Source organism: Sapajus apella, unplaced genomic scaffold, assembly GCF_009761245.1.
Source record: "Sapajus apella isolate SASKATOON/1434 unplaced genomic scaffold, GSC_monkey_1.0 scaffold49, whole genome shotgun sequence".
Classification (NCBI taxonomy): Eukaryota; Metazoa; Chordata; class Mammalia; order Primates; family Cebidae; genus Sapajus; species Sapajus apella.
The window spans coordinates 8,194,646-8,219,278 of record NW_022436989.1 but is presented as its reverse complement, the minus strand read 5'-3'; the positions used below and the strand labels follow the sequence as shown (position 1 = coordinate 8,219,278).

The following is a 24,633-nucleotide window of genomic DNA, read 5'->3' as shown; positions in this document are numbered from 1 at the left end:
TTGAACAACAAGGTTACTGAAAGTACCTGTGGTTTTTGAAAAGCATTTCTAGCTTGGGGAATGTGGCCTTAAAATTCGATATGCACAGATTCTTTGACAATGGCAAGACAAGCCCAGGTGTGCCGCCTCAGGCCTGTAATCACAGCACTTTGGGAGGCCGAGGTGGGTGCATTGCTTGGGCCCAGGAGCTCGAGATCAGCCAGGGCAACATGGCAAAACCCTGTCTCTACTAAAAATACCAAAATTAGCAGGGCAGGTGGCATGCGCCTGTGGTTCCAGCTACTTGGGAGGCTGAGGTGGGAGGATCGCTTGAGCCTGGGAGACAGAGGTTGTGGTAAGCTGAGATCATGCCACTAGACTCCAGCCTGGGTGATGGAGTGAGACCCCATCAGAAAGAAAGAAAGAGTGAGAGAGGGAGGGAGGGAGGGAAGGAGGAAGGAAGGAAGGAAGGAAGGAAGGAAGGAAGGAAGGAAGGAAGGAAGGAAGGACGGAAGGAAGGAAGGGGCGAGCCAAACAAACATACCCTTTTTTCTAATATTGATAAATCCTGCAGAGGAAGAAAGCAGTTGGGACAATAAAGCCCTGGTTCTGGAACGTTGTTTTAAGTCCAGGCAGCCGAGACAAACGTTGTTGTAATGACCTCTGAACAGAGAGACGCCGACTTTGAGCAGGCTTCCGGTTTAGGAAACACGGTGCATCTGGAAGCCACGTGGCTCCTGAATCAGTTCACTGCAGGTCATGGTGAGCAACACTGAGCTGTTGCCGGAGGTGTGATGAGGAATGTCATTGTTGCAATCCTTCTTTGCAACTTACTTCGAAGAATGAATGAAACATTTTTCTGGTTGTCTTTTTTAAAATTATCAATGGGAAGGAAGGACAGGGGCAGGACATTATTAGGTTACTTCTGATGCTTCAGTGTTATAAATTCAACATATGGACTGACAGCCTAAATTCATGGTGTAAAACAGTCCTTTTCATTTTTTTCTCTTTCTCCTTTTTTTTTTTTTTTTTTTTTTGGTATCTGTTCAATGAAAAACAAGGTACAACCCAAGTTTTTACATAGTCTGACTAGAAGTATTCCCCTTCAAGGTCTAAAATGCTTTATGAAGCATTTTCTCAGACTTTTGCCTTAAAATTAGAAAAGAAACCTATCACACAGGACAGATAAGATTGGTTAGACAGCTTTGTAGATATTTTTGGTGCTGACAATGAGCCTTATAGATTGTAAAATACAGATGGTTGGAACTAAGATACAGAACTAAATTTTCTAAACTTTATTTGTTGTTAAATAAATAATCCATTATTTTGAAGGGGAAAATAAAACAAATTCTCTAAGTTTATAAAAACATTTTCTCAAGAAGCCTCAGTTGCAAACCTTTTAAAGCAAACAATGTCACCGCAGTCGTGCACTGCCCTCTGGTGGCCATAGGAGAGCATGACCCACAAACGCGGCAGGGCTCTGCACTTGGCGTCGGCAAAAAAAACACATTCAAATTTAGATACTATTCCGGGCCTGCATAGAGCATATCCAAATTTCGTAAGAACCAACGTCTGGAAGATAACTTCAAAAGGAAGTGACATTGTTTCCTCATTTCACATTGCAAAACGGAGGTCTCTTTCCAAGTGCGGTATTTCAGGGAGTATTTATTGAGCACATAGAATCCAGGGCAGAAAATAGGGACCAGTTCAGGATCTCGCAGCAGGGTAGGGGGTCGGGGAGAGGGGGCAGTGCGGTGGGAAGTATTCGGAATGACTGGTCTACATCACAACTATGCCTGGCTTGGAGAAAATACTGCATCGAACCAAAACCCACTGATGGAATCCTTCTGAGTAAACAGTACATTTTATAAATTTCAGAACTTTTACCCAACACATGTGCATACTTTCGTCTAAACGTAGACACAGAGTGTTTCCACACATGGGATCGTCTCACATTCCCAGTTACTTTTCTCACTTCATATGAGCCCTAATCATTCTATTCAATTGTTTTTGAAAATCTGGTTTTAATTGCGGCACGGTATTCCTTGATACATCTCGTACATAAATGACATGCTTCCACAGCTTCTGCTGCTGTCTCCCTCCACCAACCAAATCAGGTTTATTTCTTAAAGTAGAGCCACATGTTCTACCACGTGGTTTCCATTCCTAGAGGTGTTTCTGCACACAGGTGCTGTGAGTCCAGTGATATTCCAGGACCGGCTTACCTTGGGGATGGTGGATTCACAGTTTGACTCCTTTCAATGTCACCATGAGCACCTCATAAGTCCTGGTCCAACAAGGACAAAGCTCATCTTCCAGATGTCCATTCTTCCAGGTCGTTAATAAAACCCAGTCTCCAGGACAGAGGTGGTACAGAGGAACATCTGCGGGCAACATTTACCTGCTAGAAGTGAACTCATGTTTGGCAGTGAGAGAGGCTTCCAATGATTGAACACACCTAACAGCGTCCAATTCTTTAGTTCATCTTCCCTCCAGGTCCCCCACTCCATCCTTTGAGCACAGGAAGGGTCTCCGATATAACGTTTCAGAGGGGCTCAATTAGAGCTTGTTTCTAGGTGCCACTAGCATCTGAAGCAGAGTGATGGGTAAGACCTTATCCCAAGGTAAACCAGTCTCCTGATGAATTTTAGCTAACGTCTTTTTAAGAGTATGATTCATCTTTTCTGTCTTGCCAGTAGATTGTGATTGCCAAGAAACATATAATTTCCAATGAATGTCTATGCACCAGAGACTTCTTGAGTTATTTTTGCTATAAAGGCTCTTCTACTGTCTCTTTGAATAGACATGGGTAACCCAAATTGGGGAACTATTTCTTTTAATAGAGCAGTTACAATCTCAGAAGCCTTTTCCAACTGATGGAGAAAGGCTTCCATCCATCCAGTGAAAGTATCCATAAATACCAACAAAATCCCTGAAATTCTCAGTGGCTCTCAGAAAAGTACGTTCAATTTGCCTATCTTTTCTGAGGCCAGAGCCTCTGGGTTGTACCCCTTTTATTACTAGTGCAGGCCCTGATGGGGTGTCGAATAATATGGCTTGGTCATGACTTAGAGGAGGCCTAGCCTCCCAAAAGTAAGTCAATATCCTCCTTTTTGTTCTGATAGAGGAAATACACAATGGAGAGTGTATATAGCAGTGGGTTGATCCAAGATGACCTTTTCTGCTTCTTGTAATAAATCACAGGTGGCTGCTACCATCCTCAGGCATACGAGCCATCCCTCAGCCCCTATGTCCAGCTGCTTTGACCAAAAGGCACTGGGTCTTCTCATATTACCTAGACTTGGGGTTAATAATCCCTTGTCTTTCATGGACAAACCTGTCAAAAGGCATTCTAATATCTGGAAGACCCAGAGCAGGAACAGTGAGTTAGTTGTTTTTATTTAATAACTTGGAAAGGTTTATGGCATTTGTGAGTCCAATTGAGAGGCCCCTTGTCTCCTCCTTTAAAAGCTTCCTGAAGGGGCCTGGCTATCTGTTCAAAACTGGGGGTACAGAGGCGACAAAGCCCCATCATACCTAGGAATCCATGCAGTCGTTTCCTGGTGGTGAGTACGGCCACCCTCACCAGTGCCTCTTTTGTGACAATTCCAATTTTAAGTATTTGACAGAAGTCTGGGGAAATATGGGCCTTTTTGTTGCAGACTTTAGTAGCCCTATTCGGCTAGGAAATTGAAGTAACAAATTGCATTCTGGTCTGAGGCTTCTTTACTCTGCTGGCAACTAGGATGTGACCCTTCTTTTCATTGGAGATCCTTGTATCTCTGGGTAAGATTTCATTAGAAGTGGCGAGAGAATTCTGAAAACCTTGAGACAGTGCAATCCAACAATGTTGTTCGACCCTAGTCTCAGGATCTTCCTATGCAAAAACAAAATGTCCTGTGCGTTGGAGCTTAGAGGTGTACAAAAAAAAAAAAAAAATGCATCCTTAAGGTCCACAACAGTAAACCAGCTAAAGTCCCTAGATGGAATAGTATGCAAAGCATAAGATATCTTCTATAATCTAGTTAATGGCTGTTAAGTCCTGTATAAGTCAATAGTCTTGTGTGCCTGCTTTTTTACTAACAAAACTGCAGTGTTATATGGGGACCAGCATGGGCAGATGAGGTCCCATTCAAGAAAGGCAGTTAAGAAAGGTGAGGCTGGGTGGGGTGGCTCACACCTGTAATTCCAGCACTTTGGGAGGCTGACGCGGGAGGATCACTTGAGGCCAGGAGTTTGAGACCAGCCACTATGTTTCTTCAACGGCTGAGAAAACACAGTGAAACCCCATATAGGAAGGAAGGAAGGAAGAAAGGAGCGAGGGAGGGAGGGAGGGAAGGAAGGAGGGAGGGAGGTAGGAGGAGTTAAAACTATTGGTATTATATTTGCAATTAGTTCATTATTTTCTGTTCTTTTTTTAAAGAATAGTGTCAAAAATTAATATATAGAATATAAAGTTGGTTTCTGGATGTTTGTTTGCCTATATATGTAGCAAATGATATTTTAATTATAATTTGAGTTGCTAATTGTTGCCAAATAAAATTTTAATTCAAAAAAGAGGAAGCGGAGGGCGGGGGGCGGGGGAGGGAGGGAGAGAATGTCGTTGTCCTAAGCAGTCCTGCACTGCCCTCTGGTGGCCTTTCACTTATATGTCTTCTCATTGTTGACTTTAAGGACCTTCTGCCTTTCTTGATATTTTTACGTTTGACTTTAATTTTTTTCACTCTGATATCTTAAATTTGGAGTTTAAGAATGTCAAAAACAAAGATAAATTATCCCTTCTGTATTTCAAGAATCTTAGTGTATTTTTACATATAATTCTTCTAGCCTACCAGAATTCTTCATTATGACTTTGTAATATTTTATAAAATATAATTATTTATTTAATATTTCACATTGATAAGGACACAGATTCCTAGATATGTTAGTCTGTAAATTTCCTTACAGCTTTTTGAAATATAATTGATATTTCAATGAATATCCTCCAATTGAAGATTACAATTTCACAAGTCTGGCACATGTGCATATCCATAAACCAACACTGCAATTAGATAATACACCAGTTGTGTTGGATTAAGAGCCTGCCCTACTCTCTCCACCCCGTTATGACCACATCTTAACTCTTTACAACTGCATCTGCATCAACCCTATCTCCAAATAAAGTCACATTCTAAAGGACTAGCGTAGCAATTTAAGCCACAGCAAGTACTAACATTATAATGTACCACTATAAAAGTAATTTCTACTGAGATTTCCCAGCATGGCTATATGTAAAGTGAAACAGTGAGGGCACTAGCAGTTTTGGAGGTTGAAGTAGTTTGTGGACTAACATCACACTCCTCTTCTCTGGGGTGAATGCCAGGAGAATTTGCAGGGAATAAAAATCAATACCTGGCCTCAAGACAGCTTCAGAGCCAGAGGGCCACCCCAGATGCTGGAACAGAGGCCAGGAATGATCACCAACACAGAGACATAGCCAAGTGCTAGAGTGCATGGAGGAGGGCGCCATGAGCCCCCAGTGAAGAGGCTGAGAGCAGAAAACAGTGTGAAAACCAAAAATTCAGCACATATGGGCTTTCCTCAAAGGACGACAGTAGAACCGAATGCATGGAGTCTGAACACGGCTTGAAAATCTAGACCGAGACGGCCACCATGGCTTAGGGAGGAAATACCATTTAAACCAGATATTCAAGGAAATGATCTGACAGGCAGTGATGGAGTGGGGAGGTAGGGATTTCAGGGAGAAGGAATAACAGGAGCAAGTCCAAGGAGGACTGAAGGACGGGGCAAGGCTGTTGTGCTGATGACCTCCTGGGGCCTCTGCAGATGGAAAGAGTGACAGAGGACAGCGTGGGGAGCCAGGGGACAGGAGCAGGGCAGGAAGGCAGCCCTTTGTCTGTCTGACACTTATACCAGCTTCAGAAAGCCTCTCTGGGGTAAGGTCAATGTGGCACACTGCGCCCCTGTTTTCCAAGCTGACTTAAGGGTGGGTGGGACACCATTCAGGAGTAAGGACCTTCAGAGTCTTCCTTTCCTTTATGGAACTTGTTAGTCTGCTCTGCTGGGCACTGCCAGCTTCTTCTCAATATCCCATGAGCTGAGTCTTTAAGGCCAGGCAATTCCAGGCTCTGGTTCCTCAAAGTCTGAATGTACCTAGATTACTAAGGCCCTTAAAAAATACAGATATAGAGGTCTGAAGTGAAGGCTGACAGATGTGTAAATCAACATTAAGGTGGCCTTGGCGCTCAGCCAGCCCTAGCACTTTAATTTCTCCACGGCATTTGGAATCAGTAAGCATGTTTGAGAAAGCAAAGAGACGTGAGAGCCTGCCATAAATGTGGTTCCTAAGTTGGCCAAATAAGAAGCTGTTGGTACGAATTATGGAATCCTGTAGTCCCGAAAGATTTTTAAAATGACTAGTGGGAAACTGAAAATGTATCGTGAAATTTTCTCTACTGCTCATTTTAGTTACCTTTTTTCTCCAAGTGAAATTATAACTCAATGTGACCGACAAAAGGAAAGGCTGTTTTTCTCCTACACAAGTCTAAGATTTGGGGGGAAGGAAGAGTAGGGAAAAAAGGGTGTGAAAATCAACATTCAGTTTATGCCCACTACCATGCTAGAAACTAAAGGTAGATAAGTCATTTATTATAAATATGAATTACAAGTTCAGTGATTATTTTTAGAATCTAAGTAAAAGGCAACAAAACTTAAGAGTAATTAAAAAAGTATCACTGCAAGTGCAGCATCGTGAAAATAATCTTTAAATGAACATGGTTAGAGGATCACATTACCTTCAAGACTTGATAGAAAACGACAGCAATCCAGACAGTGTGGTATTGACATAAGAATAGACATATGGATCAAAGTAACTGAACAGAGTCCTGAAATAGATCCGCACTTATACATGAACTATTTCCTGACAAAGACGAAGACAATCCAATGATGGGAGGGGAAATCACACCTCATGGGCTCTAGTGTCTGACTCCTTCTGCGGAACAGGATGCTGTTCAAATTCATCAATTCTGTTGCCTTATCCATAGTTTGTCTTTCATTGCTAAGGAGTCTTCTGTCGTACAAACATACTACATGTTCGTGTTGATGGAAGTTTGTGCTCTTTCCAATATGGAGCTGCTATGAATAAAATGCTGATGGACATGCTGGTAAAGGTCTCTTTGCGGACATGTGTTTTACTTCTCTTGGGTAAATACTGAGAAATGGAATTGCTGAATTATAGGTCAGGTACATGTTGACTTTCATGAGTAACTGCCAAAGTGATTATACCATTTTACGCTCCCACTAGCAACATGAGAGTTCTTGCTTCCCATCCTCACTGACACTCCGTAGGGTTCGTATTTTACATTTTAGCCCTACTTAGTATTGTGTATTGGCACTTTGTTGTGGTTTCAGATTGCTTCTCTCATGATTAATTATGTTGAGTACTGTGTCCCTGTGGAATGGCCATCTGTACACTTCCCTTTGCAGAGGGTCTATTTAAGTCATGTGCCCAGTTTTCTACACTGCAAACAAAGATATTCTCCAAATTCTCCTCTTAAAAACTTTACAGTGAGAAAAAGTCTATGGTTCATATGAAATTAATTTTTATGTATGATTAGTGGTAGGGAAGTTTTTTGTTCTAATACAGATGATGAAACTAAATCCTGAAATTGCTTTTACAATCCTTTTTTTTTTTTTTTTTTTGAGATAGGGTCTTGCTCTGCTGTCCCAGCTGGACTGCAGCGGTGCAATCAGGATTCATTGCGGCCTCAAACTCCCAGGCTCCAGTGATCACCCCGCCCCCCAGGTAACTGGGACCACCGCTGCCTGCCACCATGCCTGACTAATTTTTGTAGTTTTTGTAGAACAGGATTTCACCATGTTGCCCAGGCTGGTCTTCAGCTAATGAGCTCAAGCAATTCTCCCACCTTGGTGTCCCAAAGTGCTGGGATTACAGATATGAGCCTGTAACAGAGCCTAGCCTGTTATATAATCTTCTACAAATAATCTTCGTAACCATTGCCCGAAGAAGTTACAGAACGTTTCTATCACTCCAAAACTTTCCCTTGTGCCTCTTCACTTTCCCACCTGTATCAGTCAAGCTCCTTCTGGGGCACAGAACTAGTAGAATACATATACAGCGAGGAGTTCTGAGGGCTCCCGGGCAAGTCTGAAATCCACAGGGCAGACATCAGGAGGTCAGGCTGGAGCTCCAGGGTAGGAGGTAACTCACATCCAGAAATGAGATTTCTTCTTCCTCGGGGAAACCTCAATTCCTTTTTCACTCTCGTGGCCAAGGCTGGAGTGCAATGGCGCAGTCTCAGTTCACTGCAACTTCCACCTCCCGAGTTCAAGCAATTCTCCTGACTCAGCCTCCCAAGTAGCTGAGATTACAGGCTCGTGCCCAGCTAATTTTGTTATGTTATTAGTAGAGATGGGGTTTCACCATGTTGGCAAGGCTAGTCTCGAACTCCTGACTTCAGGTGACCCACCCTTCCGGGCCTCTCAAAGTGCTGGGATTATAGGCATGCACCACTGTGCCCAGCTGGAAACCTCAATTCTTTTTAAAGCCTTTCAACTGATTGGAATGGCCCAATCAGATTGTAGAGGATAATCTCATTTATTTGAAGTTAACTGATTGTAAATGTTAATCACATCCACAGAATACTTTTGTGGCAAATTGTGTAAGATGCAATGCTTTTAGACAAAACAAAGACCTCCCCTAGGAGGCACCCTAGAGGAAGTCTTTGTTTTGTCATTACACGTTATAAAAAAAATAGGTCTCTCCCCAGTTTTCCATTTCAGGGAGTATTTATTGAGCAGCTGGATGAGGTTTTGGATTCTGAAACAGAACATGGAGACAAGGCTGCAGTCTCACAACCTTGGCAGGATGAGGGGTGGGACAGTGTTGAGATTAACTGGGTTACATCACAGCTATGCATGTTTAAAGATAGCAGTAAACCAAACCAAAGGATACTGATGGGATCTTCTGACTGCATTTATTTATTTTGAGACGGAGTCTCACTCTGTCGCCCAGGCTGGAATGCAATGGTGCAATCTCGGCTCACTGCAACTTCCACCACCCACCTGGGTTCAAGCGAGTCTCCTGCCTCAGCCTCCTGAGTAGCTGGGATTACAAGCATCCACCACCACGCCTGGCTAATTTTTGTATTTTTAGTAGAGATGGGGTTTCCCCATGTTGGCCAGGCCAGTCTTGGACTCCTGACCTCAGGTGATACTCCTACCTTGGCCTCCCAAAGAGCTGGGATTACAGGCATGAGCCACTGTGCCCAGCTGATTTTATAAACACTAAACATTTCAGAGAAATGAAAACTATCACTCAAAAGAGTTGTATACTTTCATCTAATTTAGATATAGAGATTTTTTTCAAAAACAATGGGAGATCTCGTATTCCCAGTTACTTTTGCACTTAATATGAGCACTTATTCATGCCATTTAATGTTTTTGAAAATCTGATTTTCATTGCTGCATAGCATTCCTTACTATATCTTGTACATAAATTACATGCTTCTGGGCCGGGTGCAGCGGCTCGTGCCTGTTATCCCAGCACTTTGGGAGGCTAAGGCAGGGGGATCATAAGGTCAGGCGTTTGAGACCAGTCTGGCCAACATAGTAAAACCCTGTCTCTACTAAAATTACAAGAAAATAGCCAGGTGTGGTGGTGGGTGCCTGTAATCCTGGCTATTCAGGAGGCTGAGGCAGGAGAATCACATGAACCCAGGAGGTGGAGGTGGGCTGAGATCTTGCCATTGCACTCCAGTGCAAGACTCCAGACTGCCTCAAAAGAAAAAGAAAAGAAAAGAAATTACATGCTGTGTCGCTCCCCTGCTGTCTCCCTCTACCAGCCAAATCTAGTTTCTCTCCAAAAGTGGAGCTCAGTTGCTGTCATCTTCAGGCAGCATCCTAAGCTGGAATAATTCACTAGGCTTCTAGCATTTTCACTGTATCCTTCTCTCTTAGGATAGCAGGCACTTCATCCCATGTCTGATCTCCTTCTGTAGCCTGGGAGCTTCTCTCAGGCCATGGGGCAGCTCTCTGCCCCGCTCTTAGCGCAGGACCTAGCATACAGTAGACACTCAACAAAGATTTGAGACACACCACGGCGTGGGGCTCGTGCCTATAATCCCAGAACTCCGGGAGGCCCGGTTGGTGGAGGGATTGCTTGAGCCCAGGAGTTGGGGGCCAGCCTAGGCAACACGGCAAAATCCCATCTCTACAAAAAGTTAAAAAATTATCTGGGTGTGGTGGCACATGCCTGTGGTCCCAGCTACTTGGGAGGCTAAGGTGGGAAGATCAGTTAATCCTGGGAGGTCAAGGCTGCAGTGAGCCATGATTACAGCACTGCACTTCAGCCTGGGTGACAGAGCAAGACCCTGTCTGAAAACAAAACAAAACCAAACAAGAAACACAATCAACCCAAATGAGTTACTCACTGTAGCAGAGAACTCTAGCTGTCCAGCAAAATCCACTCTCCCTTTCTCTGCACACACAGCTGTACCACATTTCCCAGACTCCCTTGTGTTATGCCTAGTCACGTGACCAGTTCTTGCCAGTGGAAGGGGCGTGGGACTTATGGGAGCCTCATCCAATCCAGGCTCATAAAATCCCCCCACAGGTATTTCTTCATGCTTCTTCTCTTTCTTCTGCTGGATGCAGATGGGGATGAAGTCCCAGGGATGGTGAAGGCACAAGTTGGAAGAATTCAGGGTTCCTGAGTGACCACAGGGAGAACTGCCTCTCCAAACGGAGTGCACAGGCAGCAAGGCCAGGGGCAGTAAAATACAGTGTAATGTCCTTGGAATATGGAGGGTTATTTGGTTCTTAGCATAACCTCACCTAATGTACCTGCTTAAAAACTTCATCGTGGGATTAACTTACGTAGTTATCTCTGTGTCACATTTAAAATGACAAAAGTCCATTTGACCCTGCTATTCTAACCCCGCCACTTTACCTCAGAGGACTCAATCCCTTGAAATATTTTTATTCTAATACCCTTTGAAATCAGAATTATTATCAACACAGGCCAAGTGCTCACACCTGTAATTCCAGCACTTTGGGAGGCTGAGGTGGGCAGATCACATGAGGCCAGGAGTTTGAGACCAGTCTGACCAACGTGGTGAAATCCCCTCTCTACTAAAAATACAGAATGAGCCAGGCGTGGTGGTGCATACCTGTAATCTCAGCTACTTAGGAGGCTGAGGCAGGAGACTCACTTGAACCCAAGAGGTGAAGGTTGCATTGAGCCAAGATCATGCCGTTGCGCTCTAGCCTGGGTAACAATTCAGATTCAAAAAAAAAAAAAATTTTTTTTTTTTATATTTTTTATATTTTTTAAATTTTTATAAAATTTAAAATTTTGTTGAGTGCAAACTTCAGTAAGATATTTTAATTCATTGATTTTATTTTATTTATTTATTTTTTGAGACGGAGTCTTGCTCTGTCTTCAGGCTGGAGTGCAGTGGCACAATCTCGGCTCACTGCAACCTCCGCCACCTGAGTTCAAGCAGTTCTCCTGCCTCAGCCTCCCAAGTAGCTGAGATTACAGATGCGCACCGCCACACCCAGCTAATTTTTGTATTTTCAGTAGAAACAGGGTTTCACCTTGTTGGCCAGGATGGTCTCGATCTCCTGACCTCATGATCCACCCACCTTGGCCTCCCAAAGTGCTGGGATTACAGGCATGAGCCACTGCGCCCAGCCAATTCATTGACTTCTTTTTTAACATATAGAGGAGTAAACTAATGTCATTTATTTACTTTTTTTTTCAATTTACTGAAGTTTGATTTTTTTACTTTAGAAAACTGAAATTTTTATCAGGATCAATGAAGTTTTATGTAAGTAATTTGTCCACATAATTTACTAACTATATATTTTCTCTTTTCAAGTTTTTTTAAGAATAGTTCTTCCTACTTTTTCATGTGCCTGGAGTCAAAAAATACATGTCAAACTGCTTTTAAGGGATTTTTTCTTTCATCAATTCTTTGTCGGTGATAAATTTTACCATGTGGTTTTCACCACCATTATTAGTTTTATTTTGTGTGGACTAGTTCTGCTGTAATACTCACAATACAGGTCCAGGTGGGGCTGACACGGTGAGGTCAAAGCATTCCACTTCTTACACTTACAGAAATTCAGTCCTGACCATGCTGGTTGCCCAAAATTCTCCACAACCCACCACCTCCGCCTAGCCATTTAGGATATAAAAGAGGGACCTTCTTACAATGCGCAGACAGATGAAAGACAGCTCAGAGGTCCTTATTCTGCTAAGGAACTGAAAGCAGGTTTCCCACTCCAGTGTCCTGGTTGGGAACCACGGCTTTCGTCCTCTCTGAGAATGAATCATCACCAAGAAAAGGAAAGAGAGGCTGTTGTAGGTCAAGGAATGCCCAATTCGCCCAGAAAGAAGTCAATCCCTCCTGCCTCCTTCAGCTTGGCGTTTAGGGGAGGGAGAGAGCCCTGTTCGTGTACATGCGGTTTTCATTCTTGTCTTTTTCTTCAAAACAGAGACTCTGTTGTATTAGGAAAACACTTTGCCAAACAAACTAAAAGACTATTATTCCTAACTTCTCCTGCGGCTAAGAGGGACCAGACAACGTTCGAGCTGATTAGCTGTGAGCAGAAGGGCTGAGAGGGTCTTTGTGGGGGCTACTGAGGTGGAACTGACACAGCCGTGTGACCCTTTTGTCCTTTCCTCCTCCTTTCCCTCTGAAAAGCAGTCACCTTGGTCCATGAGACAGCCTTCAGGAGGGAAGCCAGCTATGAAGACGCTGAGGCAGAAAGATGCCTGATGGCTGACTGCCATGGGGGCGGGGGCATCAGGGGCAGCATGGAGCCCACCTCCAGAGCTCCTTTATGGGAAGAAGAAAGAAGTCTTTCTCTTTCTTCTCTATGATGCTGTTATTCTGGGTTTTCTGCTTTGTGTAGGCAAAACTAATCCTAACCAAGATACCCGCTTTTTGTTGAATCAGTGATCTCGAACCAGGCAAATTTCTTCTCTGGGACTTATTCCCACTCCACAAGAGGCAGGGCTGCGGTGCTTTGTGTGATTCTGAAGAACTGGAGCTTTTTCCTGGCCCAGGTTCATGTTCGCTTTTAATTATTACAGTGCCTACGTCACCGTTTAGGGAACTACCCACTCCCTGCAATTCTATATGGTTAAGTGAAGCTGACACCACTTTCTGGTGGCAGGGGACAGAGGACAGGTGGGACCAGATATTGGAGGAAACACTGGGGCCTTGAGCATCTGCTGTGCAGGAGGTCCCCCGTGTTTGCACGGTCTGCAGCCCACGCAGGTCCCCTGTGTGTGAGAGCATTGACAAGGCCCAGCTGCTTGGGAAGGGTCCACCTGTGTCTTCTCCAGGAAGACTGTCCCTCGTGGACCTTGAATCACCGTTCTGCCTGACCATCCCCATGGGACTGTTAGCCCTCAGCATCCACACACCACACACACGCGCGCACGCTGACGTTACAGATGGGGACCATGGGGGTGGAGTCAGAGAAGTGTCAGTGGGAAGAGGAGACCTATCGTTAGACACAGAAATTTAGGCGTAAGCTAAGTTTGAGGTTTTCCTAGGGGCTTCCCTTGGAGGGCGGTGTGGAAGCAGAGACTGGGCTTCTGCGTGTTCTGCTCACCTGCCCCCCGCACCCTGTCTCCTCCATGCAGGGACCTGGATGGATCTTTACTCCAGTTATTTCTTTTTTCTCTTTTTTTTTTTTTTTTTGGAGATGGTGTCTCACTCTGTGACCCAGGCTGGAGTGCGTTGGCACGATCTCAACTCACTGCAACCTCCGCCTCCCGGGTTCAAATGATTCTTCTGCCTCAGCCTCCTGTGTAACTGGGACTACAGGCACATGCCACCATGCCTGGCTAATTTTTGTATTTTTAGTAGAGACGGGGTTTCACCATGTTGGTCAGGATGGTCTCGAACTCCTGACCTCATGATCCGCACAGGTCAGCCTCCCAAAGTACTGGGATTAAGGAGTGAGCCACCATACCCAGCCTTACTTTAGTGATTTCGATCCGCCCCTACAGTTGCCCCGTCTCAGGGTGCTGGGCCCTGTCTACAGCTCAACAACATGCCTGGCCTGACCTGCAGCACCGTGCCCACCTTCTCCTGGCCCAGCTGGAGCACCCAGAGCCCACTGAGGCAGAGCCCGAGGGTGAGGAGGCCTGGAGGTGGGTGCAGGTGCGTGTGTGGGGAGGGGACAGAGCTGGACCACACAGAGCAGAGCTGCCAGAAGCTGGGGAGGGCACACAGCAGTGAGAAACTCAGCTCAATTATGTGGTGGACTATAGTCTGGGGAGACGCCTGGGGAGTGGGACATTGAACTGGGCTTCTCTGAAAGGCAGAGGGAAGGTTTTGTCGTTGGAAGGCACCTGGAATGTCAATCATGTTGCTGTTTACTCTGAAGTGCGGAGGGGAGCAGTCTGACCCCTGAGCCCCAGCTGGACATCACTATTGAGGTTCCAGCCAAATTTCTCAGCAGGATGCTGTCCACACCTTCTGCACATGCTGGGGTTCCCTTACCTGAGTCATCTGCCTGATTAGAAGACTGCAGGTGACCCTGTGGTCTACTAGCTGCACACCCCCCTACCCCATAAATCTCTGTAGATGTACAGAGTATCACCAACTCTGCCTCCCTACAACCCTTGTGAAAGGCCTGGGTGCGGCCAGGGTCCCACCTGGGAATAGACAGATGTAGGTTCAGACCCAGCTCCTCCTTCTTACCACCATGCCTCTCAGGGTCTCCCCAGCCTCCCCTCCTGCACAATGGAGATGATCCTGGCATCGACTCCCTAGGGACGTCATCAGGCATGTGTGAGATAACACGAAACCTATGGGCTGGTATCACGTGTAGGTAATGGACAAATTAGACATGAAATACATGAAGGGGTGGGAATTATCGTGGAACACAACCAAACAGAGGCCTGGGTTCCTGCCATGTGATCTTGGAGATGTCCCATTCCTCCTGGCCTCGTTTCCCTGTGTGTACTATTAGAGGGCTGAAAGTTAATACATTCTGATATTGTCATCCTCATAAAAGCTTACAATGGTTGAATGTTTGTTTAGATTCAGACCCACGTGCCACATCTCAGCCTATGTGGTGAGAGCCACCTCAATGGTTCTCGGAGACTCCCCCACCTCCTGGTGGACACATCCTTGTGTAGTGTCCTCCCCTGGAGTGTGGACTGACCTAGTGACTCACTTCTAACCAATAGAATATGGCACAAGGGATCAGATGCCACTTCCAAGACTCAGTTATAAAATGACTGTGACTAGTATCTTGCTCTTTCTCTCCTCTGTTCTCCGTTCCTTTCTCTGTGCTGTCCTCTCTCTGTGTCTCCCTCTCTCAGATCCCTGACTCTGGGGAATCAGCTGCTGTGTTATGAGCTGTCCTACGGAGACGCTTACGTCTCCCAGGATACAGAGAGGGCAATGGACAGAGGGGAGCTCAGGCCATCATTCCTAACTGAATCCTTCCAGTAACTATGTGAGTGAGCTTAGCATTGGATCCAGCTCCACTGGAGCCTCAGTTGAGACCACAGCCCCAGTCTCCTGAGAGATATCATGGCAGAAACACCCAGATGAGTCCTGCTGGATTCCTGGGCCCCAGAAACAGGAAGATCTAAATGTTTGTTTTTGTAAGCTGCTAATATTGAGATAACGCTTTCATACAGCTATGCATCACTAACATAGGACCATCCAGAATCCACCCCTGCCTTCATCCTTCCTCCCCTCCTCTACTCACAAGCTCTCTCCAGCTACACTGGGCCTCTTTCCACCTCCTCTCTGGCCAAACTCACTTTTTCCTGGATTCTTTGGCCATTGATCCTTCCCTTGGCACACTGGTCTCAGACTTTTACAGGGCTGGTCCCAATTATCCTTCTCAGCATAAGTACACTTCAGTGAGGCTTTTTCAGACCCACCTCTCACCCTTGAAGCACACCTCATAGCGGTGTGCTTTATTTCAATATTATGCTCACACTTTTCTTCTCTTTTCATGGTTCTGTCCCTTCTCCTCCCTTCCAGACTGTGAGCTCCTGGAGGACAAGGACCATGTCATTCATTCACTGAGAGACCCAAACCATACTTAGCCGTAGAACAAGATAGGTGCTTGGGATCTAGTTACTGAATGAATAAATGAGAGGATCTCAAGCCCCTCGTCCCAACTTTCCTCCTTCTGACCAGCTTACAATAAGGAGATGAATGCTCGTAACAGGAAGTGAAGTCTGGTTGGTGGCAAGAAAATGGCCAGAGTGACCCCTGGGTAGCTCCTCTGTGGCTCCGGTTGTTCCAGCAGAGCACTGTGGTCACGGCCTCCCTGGTGGCCCACACTAACCCTGCACCCAAGGGAGAAGAACCACCCAGCAAAACACCCTTGTTGACTGACTTCAAGACATCAGCTCTCTTAGGTCCCAGTGGCGCAAAGGAGAAACACCCATGAGATCCAGAGTCACTGATGGGGGCCTTAAAAAAGTTTCTTGTCCCTTTACTGCCAGCACTGGTACTGGGGTTCAGTTCACTCATGGGGCCACCTCACTGCAGTCAGCTCAGTGACTCTGCCTCCACTTCCAGATGAAGCTCCCGAAGCTTCAACAGGTGGCCTTTGTCTTTGTTCCAGGATGACACATAAAGTGTTCTGCCATACTCTTCTGTACCCTAAGTCTCAGTCCTCAACTCCCACAGCTGTCTCTGCCTGCCAGCCCTTTAGACCTGATTGGCTTCCCACAGTATCTCCCAGCCCAGACCTACCTGGTCCCAGGTGTTTCCCAGAATCAGCCTCTTGCTTTATCTTCTCTGCCTATTTTGGTCTCCATGATCGTCCTAATGTGTGTTACTTTACTCTAAGTCTCAGGGGACACCTTTGATATTGCTTTGAGTCTGGTTGACTCCAGGGGAGGACATGACACAATGGGAATCTTTGGGAGCCATTGAGGTGGCTCCCACCACATAGGCTGAGATGTGGCACTTGGGTCTGAATCTAAACAAACATTCAACCATTGCAAGCTTTTATGAGGATGACAACATCAGAAGTCAGTCTGAGTGACTGAGTCTCGCTCTGTCGCCCAGGCTGGAGTCCAGTGGCATGATCTCGGCTCACTGCAGCCTCCGCCTCCCAGGTTCCAGCAGTTCTCCAGCCTCAGCCTCCTGAGTAGCTGGGACTACAGCCATGTGCCACCACGCCTGACTAAGTTTTGTATTACGAGTAGAGACAGGGTTTCACCATGTTGGTCAGGCTGGTCTTGAACTCCTGATCTCAGATGATCCACCATTTTGGCCTCACAAAGTGCTGGGACTACGGGCGTGAGCCACCACACCCAATCTGATATTGCTTTTGGTAGCCCATCGGCTCTCCCTTTTCTGGCCAATCTGCCATCACCTGCTCTTGGTTTTGTGCACAGCCTTAATTGCATTGTCACCTGCAACTCCCGGTAAGAAACCTTCCCAGCATGCTAACTCTGGGGCACCCACACTAACCAAGGTACGCCCTGTCATCCCCACATGGGATAGGGTTTTGGATGCCTGCAAATGTGTAGTGAGGAAACGGGGTCTCATTCCATCTTAGCTAGAAAATGATTGCAAATTCCTGACAAACTGGTTTTAAAATATGGTTTTGCTCTTCCTAAGCTGGCGCTCAGCAAGGAGAAGGCCATGTTAAGTTTGAGTGCCAAGATCATGAAGCCCAACAGCGAGAATCCAGACAATTTCAAGTCCGGCATCTCCCAGGCTTCTCCGGAGCTGGGGATTAACTCAGACCTCAAGGCTCCACTTAGCGAGCTCAGTTTTACAGCAACCAAGGAAATTGAAATTGGTGATGATGAGAAAGCTATCATAATCTTTGCTCCCATTCCTCAACTGCAATCTTTACAGAAAATCCAAGTCTGGCTGGTATGTGAATAGGAGAAAAAGTTCAGGAGGAAGCATGTTGTCTTTATTGCTCAGGGGAGAATTCTGCCTAAGCCAACTCGAAAAAGCTGTACAAAAAATAAGCGAAAGCATCCCAGGAGCCATACTCTGAAAGTCATGCATGACTCAGTCACCAAGGACTTGTTCTTCCCAAATGAAATTGTGGGCAAGAGAATCCACGTGAAACTGAATGGCAACCGTCTCATAAAGACTCATTTGGACAAAGCATAGCAAAACAATGTAGAACGCAACGTTGAAACTTTTTCAGGTGTCTAAGAAGCTCACAGGCAAGGATATAAATTTTGAATTCAAGTATAAACAAAAATGACTAAATAAAGTATATTCACAGTAAAAAAAAATGTGGCTTATACTGCTTGATGGAATAAGAAAAGTTGATGGCAAAAAATATAATCTGCAAAATTCTGGTACAAATGACAAAGAATCATTTCAACAATATGACCAGACAGATGCTTCTCTTTTATGTGTATGATTATCATTTAAAATATGGAATTTAAGGTAAAGCTAACTCTGCTTTTTAAGGATGGCTGAAATAAGGACATTCTGTTATTTGTTTGCTTTGCTTTTTTTTTTTTTTTTTTTTTTTTATGAGATGGATTCTTGCTCTTGTCGCCTAGGCTGAGGTGCAATGGCGCAATCTCGGCTCACTGTACCCTCTGCCTCCTAGATTCAAACGATTCTCCTGTCTCAGCCTCTGGAGTAGCTGGGATTACAGGCATGAGCTACCATGCCCAGGTAATTTTTGTATTTTTAGGAGAGACAGGATTTCACCATGTTGGCCAGGCTGGTCTCGAATTCCTGACCTCAGCTGATCTGCCTGCCTCGACCTCCCAAAGTCCTGGGATTACAAATGTGAGCCACCATGCGAGGCTTGTTTGCTTTTTAAAATGCTTTTTAACCTGAAAGGAACCTTCGAAATCAGGTGGTCAAATCCCCTTGCTTTTCCCTTTCTCAGGTGAGGCAGGTAAAGGGGAGGCAGCTCACCTTTCTCAGGTGAGGCAGCCAAGACCCAAAGAAAGGGTGTGTTTTGCCTAACATCACCAATCCCTTCACCCACCTTGCAAAAATGGACGCTATCTTATTCCTCTATTTTCAGCTTCCAAGCTGGTGCTCTTTATATGTAGTTGTAGGCACTCAATTAATCTAATTCAGAAGAACTGGACTTTAACACTTTTAACAATGACTTTTGTTTTAACAAAGATTTTCTTACTGCTAGTTGTAGGTTCACCTTTGTTTCTGGTGAACCATAACAAAATGCAATTTCTTGAGCATAGTCATTTGAAATAAACAAGGCTTGTTTCCTGACACTAAGCAGAGAGGAATTATGCTGACAATTCTGATTAGCTTTCTGTATCCTCTCTGAGAAACAGCACTCTAAAACCATCTTAGCTGGGCTCAGAACAGCTCAGACTGTAATATTATTTACCAGTTAATTGGAGGCAGGGAGCCAGCTCTCCAGCCCAACAAACACACCAGCAGAGACTGCAGAAGACCTTCATCCATCGCCAGAATGGCTGAACCCAGGTGCTCTCTAAGGCTCTCTTTCCTCTCCATCGGCTCCAAGTATGAGATTTATGAATGCTGAAGAGCTTCACAGTGCCGTTAAAAGGTATGTCTTCCAGAATATTAGTTTCTATGGAACTAAAGCTTAATGACAGGTCTCCATTTACAAAACAATAATTATATGGACAATAAAACCCACTGATATGGTTGTGACTTAATGGTGCTGTTTTTGTTAAACAATTTTAAAGTAAGATGGTCTAAAACAAATATGTTTTTCTGAGAAATTAGCATGCTGATGAATTTTGCTTTTTCTCTGATGATACTCTAAAGATATGATCTTCTAGAAGAAGAACAGAAATAAAAGATATCAACAAATCATCAAAAGGATTGTATGATAATTCTGAAAATTGCTATTACCCAATTCTGCTAGAGTCTCAAAAAATGGGGTTAATAGTGGCGTTTCACAATTTCTAATTCTTGGGTTTAAAACTGAGAGTATTGTGTTCTTTCCTAGCTGTGTGCCTTGTGAAAGTATTGCTTATTACATGACATATGAAAACACAGTTATATTCAGAAATTTAGGGTTATATCTCAAAAGACAAGCGAGTATCTTTCTTAACCAAAGTTATCTGCATCACTAAATATAGAAAATAATTTGAGTCTTGGCTTTCCGTAAAATGGTAGAAAACTAGAACCATTCTAGACCATGGATGCCTTCAGCCATTAGGGCTTAATTCTATCCTGGAGCCCCAGGTCAGGCTGATAGAAGTTTTTGGTTTTCGTTTTCTTTTGTCTCATAGAGTTAGGAATAAAATTGGCTTGCAATTTACAATAAAACTTTTATGATTATATTTCATGGGTGAAGGGTATGTCTCTAAGTTTTCGTGGTAGCAATTTTAGGATTTTTCTCTAAGAGCACATGATACACAAGAGCTTGTGGTGGGCAGCTCATGCTGCCTTCAGGTTGCCTTCGTGTCTTCTCAAGCCTTGCAGTCACCCATTCATCTAACACTAAGTTTCTATTTATTCCTCAATCAAAAATGTATGCATCAGGCCAGGTATAACGGCTCATGCCTGAAATCCCAGCACTTTGGGAGGCCGAGTGCTTGAGCCCAGGACTTTAAGATCAGCCTGGGCAACATAGTGATAGCCCCTTCTCTTATTATATTATAAACATAAAAATATTTTTTAAAATAACTCTGACTCCTGAAGCAATTTAATGGATTTAATTTTACAGAAGGTAGATTTTTAACTTCTTTATTCTAATAAAAGATGAAGAAAAACATTTGGAGGCTTAACGCAAACTATTTTTTGCTACTAAAGCAAAAGCAGTCCCAGTACTTCTAGGTGTATAATTTCACCACTTAACAACTAAATATTACCTCCAAAATAGACATTTTTTTAAAAATCAGAATAGGACGGGCACGGTGGCTCACGCCTGTAATCCCAGCACTTTGGGTAGCTGAGGTGGTGAGCAGATCAAGAGATGGAGACCATCCTGGCTAACACGGTGAAATCCCATCTCTACTAAAAATACAAAAAATTAGCTGGGCATGGTGGCACATGCCTGCAATCCCAGCTACTCAGGAGGCTGAGGCAGGAGAATCGCTTGAACCCCGGAGGCGGAGGTTGCAATGAGCTGAGATCATGCCACTGCACTCCAGCCTGGGCAAAAGAGCGAGACTCCCTCTTAAAAAAAAAAAAAGAAAGAAAGAAAAGAAATCAGAATACTAGAGCCCCCATTTTAACTTCATTGAAATATAATTTAAATTTTATGTAATTCCCAATTTAAATAGTACTATTCATTGGCTTTAGTGCATTTAGAGTTATGCAACCAACACCACAATCAATTTTGGAACATTTTTATCAACCCCAAAAGAATCATCATACCTATTATGAGTTACTTCCCAACCTCTTATTCCTGGCCCTAGGCAAACGCAATCTATTTTCTGTCTCTCTAAGTTTACTTGTTCTGGAGATATCCCATAATGGAATTATATGGTATATGGTCTTTGTGATTGACTTATTTCACTTGGCATAATATTTTCAAGGTTTATCAATGTTATAACATGGATCAGTACTTCCTTTTTGTTTCTGAGTAGTATTCCATCGTATGGATATTGCTACATTCTGTTTATTCACTCATCAGTTGATGGACATTTCCATTATTTCTGCTTAGCTATTATGAATAATGCTACTTTGAACATTTATGTCTAAGTTTTGATGTGAACGTCTGTTTTTATTTCTCTTGGGTATGTCTCAGGGTGGAATTGCCCTTAGATATAGGGCAATTAGCAATTAGCACCCTTGTATTATAATTGCCCTATATCCAGGGCAATTAAATTGTCCTATATCCTAGGCAATTAAGTTCCATACACCTAGAAGTACTAGGTCTGATTTTGCATTAATACCAAAAAAATTTGCATTAAGCCTCCAAATGTTATTTTTCTTTCACTGCAATAAATTTTTTCAATTTCACTGCCCTTACATGTAGGGCAATTGTTATATGGTAATATATGCTTAACATTTTAAAGAATGGTCAAATTGTGTTCCAAAACAGTAGAGCCCTATCAATGTAAAAGTTGAATTGTCGACAAGAGACTGACTTTGTGACAGAGCTCCCAGCAAAGCCATTCTACACCTGTTTTAGCCCATCCACGTACATCTCATAAGGATTCAAAATTTTGCATCATTACCATTTCTGAAATTACACGTTCTTACGCAAAAAAGATAACACTTTCTCTCTTCTCTTGTGTACCTATAAATTCATCATATAAAATTAAATGCAAATTTAAAATGTAAATATGTCTACTTGTAAATCTTGACAATTAAAAAGTGATTCCTTGTTATTTCAACTTTTTAAATTGAGTCAAAAGGTCATCCATTGGTGCACATTTATAAAATTTTTCATGAAGTCTGTTTTTTTATTTCTTGTGTTTTTAGTGTCATATTTAAAAGATCACTGCCAAATCCAATGTTCTGAATCATTTGCCTATGTTTTTGTTTAAGAGTTTCATAGTTTTATGTCTTACGTCTAGGTCTTGGATACATTTTGAGGTAATTTTTGAATATGGTGTTAGGTAAGGGTTCGGCTTCATTCTTTTGCATATAGATGTATAATTTTTATAATTTTCCCACAACCATTTGTTGAAAAGACGGTCCTTTCTCCATCAAATGGTCTTGGCACCCTTGTCATAAATGATTTTACTGTGTATGTGAGGATTTATTTCTGAGCTCTCTAGTTTACTCTATCGATCTATATGTCTGTCTTTAAGACAGTTCCACACTGCTTTATTAACTGTGGCTATGCAGTAAGTTTCTGAAACAGAAACTGTGAGTACTCCAGCTTTGTTCTTTTTCGAGATTGTTTTTGCTATTACAAATCTCTTGAGATCGCACATAAATTTTTAAATGAGGATTTTTTTTTAATTTCTGCAAACAATATCATTGGGATTTTTATAGGGAATACATTGATCTGTAGATCACTTTGTGCGGTATTGACATGTTAACAATATTAAGTCCTCCAATCTGTGAGCATAGGATGAAGTTTCATTTTTTTATGTCTTAATTTCTTTCAGCAGTATTTTACAGTTTTCATTATACTAGTCTGTCATCTTCTTGGTTAAATTAATTCCTAAGTATTTTATTATTTTTGATGCTATTATAAGTGGAATTGTTTTCATAATTTTCTTTTTTAACTGTTCATTGCTAGTGCATAAAATGCAGCTGATTTTTTATTTGTCACTTTATATCCTATTTGCTGAATTCATTTGTTAGTTCTAACAACTTTGTGTGAAATCTTTAGGAATATAATATCTGGTCATCTGCAAACAGAGATAATTTTACTTCTTCCTTTCTTCTTTGAATGCCTTTTTTTTCTTGGCTAGGTTCCCTGAATAGATCTCTGGAAGAGAGATCTATTCCGATCTATACTATGTTGACTAGAACTTGTGAAAGTGAACAGCCTTGTCTTGTTCCCAATCCTAGAGAAAAACCTATAGTTTTTCACCATTGAATATGATGTTTGCTGGGATTTTTTTTCATATGTGGCTTTTATTATTTTGAGGTAATTTCCTTCTATTCCTAGTTTGTTAAATGTTATTACCATGAAAGGGTTTTGAATTTTGTTAAATACTTTTTCCGCATCCATTGATATGATCATGTTTTCCCTTCATTCTGTTAATGTAGTGTATTACATTGATTGATAGTCATATGTTGAACCATCCTTGCATTCCAAGAATTAATTCCACTTTGTCATAGTGTATAATCTTTTTAGTATGCTGCTGATTTTGGTTTGTTAGTATTTTTTTTAATGTTTTTGCATCAATGTACATAAGGGCTACTGGTCTGTAGTTTTGTTTTCTCATAGTGTCTTTGTCTGGTTTTGGTATCAGGACAATGCTAGCATCATCTTTGATGAGTTAGGAGATGTTCCCTTCTCTTCAAGTTTTTAGAAAAGTTTGGGAAAGATTGATGGTACTTCTTTAAATATTTGATAGAATTTACGAGTGAAACTATCAGGTCCAGGGCTTTTCTTAATTGGAAAATTTTTCATTATTGATTTACGCCACTTAAAAGTTATAGGTATATTCAGATTTTCTATTCCTTCATGATTTAGTCTTGAAAATGAAGGAAATTCTGGTAGATGCTATAACATGGATGAAACTTGAGGACTTTATAAATGAAATAAGCCAGTCACAAAAGACAAATACTCTATGATTACACTAGTAGAATGGTGGTTACCAGATGCCAAGCTTAAGGGAATAATAGGGAGTTACTATTTAACAAGTGTAGGGTTTCAGTTTTACAAGATAAAAAGAGTTCTGGAGATGGATGGTGATGATGGTGGCACATTATGAATGTATGTAACCACTAAACTGTACACTTAAAAATGATTAAGATGGTAAATTTTATGTTATGTGTGTTTTACCATAGCTTTTTAATTAAAAAATAGATTAAAAGGACATTTTAATTCTCAAATCCAAAATGCTGCTATCTGTCCTGCCAATATTCTTGAGGGCACTTTGAAGTGATTGGTCCCCTCACACTATCCGTAGCTGTCTGGTTAACCAAGCTGGTGATCACCATTTTTTTCTCTGCCTTCTTACTCTTAATTTCTTAAATATTTCCAGAGACACTTTGATTATCTCAACATATAATGTGAGGTTAAGATTTAGGATTTGAACTTATTATAAAGAATTTTAAC

General features: G+C 42.8%; 1 pseudogene; it reads left to right on the top strand.

Annotated features, from left to right (window-relative positions):
• The first annotated feature begins 17,633 nt into the window (after window positions 1-17,633).
• On the top strand, window positions 17,634-18,234 carry LOC116525905 (annotated as a pseudogene).
• The last annotated feature ends 6,399 nt before the right edge of the window (window positions 18,235-24,633 follow it).